Genomic DNA, 5363 nt, shown 5'->3' with positions numbered 1-5363 from the left:
TTGACCTTCACCAAAGATTCTCTACTGGGTCATTACTTAGAGAGCGCAGTGTTGTAGTTCTTGCTTCCTACACACTACCGTTTCCCTCTTCCTTTTTGTTGGACCATACATCTTTGCTTTGACTATTTGGAACACCCTTTGTACATTGAGTCCTCTACCATGTTTGTGGTATGTTGTGAGTAGTGGGTTTGATGTCTTAGTATAACGCGAGTGTGTTTGGTGCGACAGGAGTGTGTTCGTTAACTATATGTTTATGTGTTTCTTAGGCCTTCCTCACAGATTGTGGCAGAAGGGCTATAGTATTTCCTATCCAAGGTCATGTTTTCTTGGTGCTCAGGTACTTGTCTACTTCCTTGGTTATTTAGTGAGACTATATGAGAGTACCCTTGTATGTTAGGACAGCACTTCACTGATGCCTGTCTTGTCTTCTGTTACAGGTATCCTTTCCCTGCTGACCCTACCTTTACCCATCCCACATTTTTTATTTTAGTTTGTTATTTTTCTCCCCCGCCTAATGGCTCGAACACCCTGTGTTTACACTTCTGGGTGTTGGTGACATTTGGAGGTGGAACGATATTTGCATCGACTGGATCACGGGGAGTAAACCTGACACCTTCCAGACCAACCCCATTGAGTGTTGTTGTGAATGGATTTATAGTGACCAGCAAGGCTCTCGGGTATCTGGCTACAGAGACCTTATGTTGAATATCGTTATCAATAATTCCACACAGGCCCTGTACTGTCGCATTCTTTCTTTCCACAGTTGTCGAATGTACTACTTACTTTTCACTGACATGCATGCAGTAGTGCATGCACTTTCAAAGATTGATGGATAGGTTTGTACCCAAAGATTTGTTTATGTTCACAATAGTTTGTCTATGCTGTGCTATTTTTTCTTGTCTCCCAAAACCTTTCCCAAAAACCCCCGTACCCATCCATTTTTCAAACCCTAACCCTCTTCCCCCGGGCTGTGTGGTTTTGATTGATGTGTGACTAAATTATTATTACAGCAATAAATCCACACACTTGCTGGGTGGGGAGGATAAGGTGATAGCAACAGGCTGGTGAAGAAATCCGAGGATATATTCTTACTCTGCTTGACAAAGAACCATTGCTAATGTGAAAGAACTTCAACCGAATTAGTAGTTATACTTTACCATTTGTTAGGCTACAATGTGGCACTGCTCTACTGTACTTCTGTCACCTGCTATATTCTCAGTTGTACCGTTGAATTGCTCAGGAGGACAAACCAGATATCATTTTCTTTTTTTTCATAGGCATGCAACTGCCACTGTGTCACACCACTAGTACCACCGCTATGAGGAAATTTTATCCGACCAAGATTGCCAACGTTATTCGGTGTTTCCCGTGGAGCCAGCCCTGGGTCTAGCCCTACTTTCAAACACAAATTACAGGTAAGATAAGCGTTTGGTGGTTTGGGGGTATAATGGAGTATTAGTACGAGAGACGAGAGACTGAAGGTAGTACTACTAAAGTCCTAGGACTCTTGGATTCACTTCACTTAGTCTGTGAGAGGCACTTAGTGTTGAAAACATTTGGGCATTTACACTTAAAGGAAGAAAATGGAACTAAACTTTCAGGAAAACAGTCAACGTTAAACCCCCACCCACCAGGCAAGCAGTAAAAAACAGGTATGCTCAGATAAAGTTTGAAAAAGTATATTTATATCCCTAACAAAATAATCTCCCGCAAGACCCTCCCTAACCCCAACGATTGTCCTTCAAAAGTCCCCAAAAACCCAACTCCCAATTCCCACCCCCCAAAAGTCTCTAAAAAAGGGGCAAGGGACACTATGGGTGGATGCTGTTAACTTTTTGGGCCAGGGCATCATGCTCCTCGCGGAGCAAGGCGAGCTCCTGCTGAAGGCGGGACACCATCAGGGTAGTGCGGCGCAGGCGTGCCTTCACTGCCTTGCAGGTGCAATGCCTGTGAGAGGCAGCTGTTGGCCTTGCTGCTCGGCGGTGGCGTTTGCCTTTGGCAGCCCGGCTCAGTCTGGGTGGACCACTGTGCTGGGTGGCAGCCCGTGGGGCCACGGAGGCCGATGCAGACGACGTTGTTGTAGTTGTCGACTGCACACTTTCCACGTCCTCCAGGGCCACCAGCCGCCGATATTCCGCAACAGTGGCCTCGATCCTCCGTTGCCGGGCCGCTCTAGCCAGCTCCTTCCTCCTTGTTCGTTTGGAAGGAGAACCTATATGAAGAAAGAAAGACATAGTCTGTAACCAATGCTCTTTAAGATTAACTCAATCATTCAGCAGAAATTTGTGTTGCAGTACAAATAGCAACTTGCAAGCGCATTACATAACTATTAAGGCCAGTATCTATCTAACCTCACACTTCTTCATCCTTGCTCTAACATTAGTGGGAGTTTAAGGAACAAATTCTACGAGCACTGTGGACTTCCATTGGAGTCGACTATGAAAGTACACCAGTCTTATTCTTCTTCTTATCTCTTGTTTTGGAAAATTGGTACGTTATTTTCTGCAAGCCGGCATAATGCCAGCGCAGTAAACTTGCACCCGAGAAAAAGAGACGCACGCCATGAGGAGTGACCTAGACTTGCGTTGCCGTTGTGTTACTGTACCCGTCCAGTACATGCAGGTGGTGAAGCTCTTACTTTTCTATTACGGGTGGCACTGAGAATACTCTGTTACAACTCAAGGGCTACTGCTTAATTAATTTAACTTTCACCCTACAGTGGAAATGAGTACTAGAAATGGAAAATTGAAGAAGATAAATAATCTGATTATCTATCACTTCACACGGGATGTTTTTGCTTATATATGGGATGACTTTAGGTGCTTTGCTTTTTATTGAGTGACCAGTGATGCATCCACACATGAATGACTGAGTACTACTAAACTTATTAAGAGAGGTAGGGAGTGGCCACCATAATAACCGGATCTATGCAGTGCTTGCAATACAAACTACTGCTACTATTTATGGTAGTATTTGGACAAAATTAAAAGTTCTTTTCCTTGCCTTTCCTACACTGGAACGGACGTGCGGGTGCAGTGTTACATGCTCTTCAAAGTTACACTTAGTTCATCCACTGACCGTCTACTCTCTCTAGATCATGGGTACTCACAAACTTTCTCTCAGGGGCTACATTTACAGTGTAGTTTGGGGCCGAGGGCCGCACTGGTGGGGGCGGAGTCAGAGGGGGCGGGGCTAAAGCAAAACGATAACTTGTGACCATGAGGTTGCACACAGGTCCCTGCAGCAGATGCCCTCATCCACTGAGCCACCAGACCCAGCATTTACATACATCTCTCTCCCTCCTGCTCTCCCTCCTGCCCTCCCTCCATCTTTCTCTCCCTCCTGCCCTCCCTCTCCCTCCCCCTCTGTCATCTCACTGTGTGTGTGTCTATCTGTGTCAGCCTTCAGCCCGGGTTGAGACCGCTTCCTCAACGCGCACACACAGACAACAACACCAAAGTACTTAACAGGTCTTTAAAAGACCATTAACATATTATTGAGGCTTTGTTTGTTTTAGCGCCCCTGCTTCTCCACCCTGACAATCACTGCTTGCCCGGCCCCACAGAGCAGAGGCTTTGTTCTATTTCACCTCTTTGTGGCCTTGCATCTCCACTCTGCTCTGTGGGGGCCGGGGGAGCAGTGATTGTCAGAGTGGAGATGCAGGGGCGCTAACAGGTGAAATACAAAAAAGCCTCTGCTCTGTGGGGGCCGGGGGAGCAGTGATTGTCTGCAAGGTCTGCGCACCGCCAAGGAAGGCTTGCCGGGCCACCACCGGCCCGCGGGCCGTACTAGGAGTACCCCTGCTCTAGATACACATATGCTATCTAAGAGTCAGATAGTAGCATGATCCAGGTATATGGACACATACAGTTTCTGTGTCACCCACCCAGGCTGTTGTCCTTCCACCCATCATTGCTTCATCATTCACCCAGCCATGCATCTCATATTCTTGCCTTCCCAGCTAGTCTTCAATCTCAATAAGTAAGGAATATATAAGAGCTTACCTCTGGCCGCCACCACCACCGTCTCAACTCTCACAGCTGCCGCCGCCGCCTCCTCCCCTGAAGAATCGCCCTCCGCCTCCGTGTCGAGCACCACCACCTCCACACTGGCCCCGCCACCAGATGTTCCACCTACAAAGTACATTTAAGAATGTTAGAATAAAGCACTCACTAGTCACTAGTATTTGGTCTAGGAATGAAGACATGTGAAAACAATGTAATTTGTGACTGTCTACGTTAAAGTTAAAAAAAATGTCCCTTTTTCCAGGGAAGGTTGTCTTGCTGCACTTTTTGGCACAACTGATGAAGGCTGTTTTTTTAACACGCACCATTTTTCTCCACACAGACAGAAGATGGACTTCTAACAACAAGATCAAGTTGAAACCAGGTGAGAGCTCGGCTCGACCACAAGAAATGTCTTCAATTAATCGTCAGCACTAACCACTTTTCCATTATCAGTTAAACGTTTAGTTTTATTATGACTTCATTTTAATAAATGTGTTTACTTTTAATAAAGCTTTTAAACTTAAATACAATCTGTGTTTTTTGGTCCAGACTAGAGTGACTGAGCGAAAGGTTTTGCAATTTTTGCAAGCATGAGTCCAGATAGAACACTTCAAAAGACATTATGGGCAATCCCAGAGGACTGCACTAAGTTGATAGAGCTATTGCTGACTAGAATCATGGGAGTTTCGCCAACCATGCAATCTTAGTTAGCTACACAGACAGACTAATAAGAATAATCTAGTAATACCACAGGGAGTCATAGTAGAGGCAGGATAAGAATTTAGATACAGTCTACAAGAAGAGCAAAGACAATTTTGAAAAAAGTCAAATGAGGAACGCTAGGAAAAATAGGTACTAGTCTAAAATGAAAACTTACTGGGGCCAGCAGAGGAGCCCTCGCCTGCCCGATCCTGGCCCTGTTGATGAACAGCATCCGCCGCCTGCTGCTCCTGTGTCCTCCTCTCGCCCTTGGGGGGAGCTGACGTACAACATGAAAGAAAGAACACAAAACATGGATGATTGTTGCTTGTCAATGTCAACCAAATCAAACATTTCAAAAGAACTATAACAAAATATTTCTGCGAAATTATATTGATTATGGTTACTTTTCATTTATTTGCGGACCTGTGACTTCGAAAGTCACGTAACTCACTAAACAAAGTACTGAAACGTTCACCTAGGACTGGCAGGCAGCAGTCCGCAGGCAAGACGCAAAGTGACAGACAAACTCCATTGTGATTTCAGTCAGATCAGTGACAACACTAACAGTTGCCTGCTACATTACCAGTCATTTAAATAGTCAAACTATCAATCCACCGCCACTATTTTTCTTATTGTCAGGGTTACAAAGGAAGG

General features: G+C 45.3%; 1 long non-coding RNA gene across 1 annotated transcript; it reads right to left on the bottom strand.

The window, feature by feature from the left end:
- Positions 1–2091: 2091 nt before the first annotated feature.
- Positions 2092–4974, bottom strand: LOC147709213 (uncharacterized). The gene is made up of 3 exons (XR_015296538.1): positions 4885–4974; positions 4005–4133; positions 2092–2212 (listed from the first exon to the last, which is right to left on the bottom strand). It is a non-coding gene; the product is annotated as an uncharacterized LOC147709213 (long non-coding RNA).
- Between the last annotated feature and the right edge of the window lie 389 nt (positions 4975–5363).

Source organism: Lissotriton vulgaris, chromosome 6 (genome assembly GCF_964263255.1).
Source record: "Lissotriton vulgaris chromosome 6, aLisVul1.2, whole genome shotgun sequence".
Lineage (NCBI taxonomy): Eukaryota > Metazoa > Chordata > Amphibia > Caudata > Salamandridae > Lissotriton > Lissotriton vulgaris.
The sequence above is the reverse complement of the archived record's forward strand: the minus strand, read 5'-3'. Positions and strand labels throughout refer to the sequence as shown.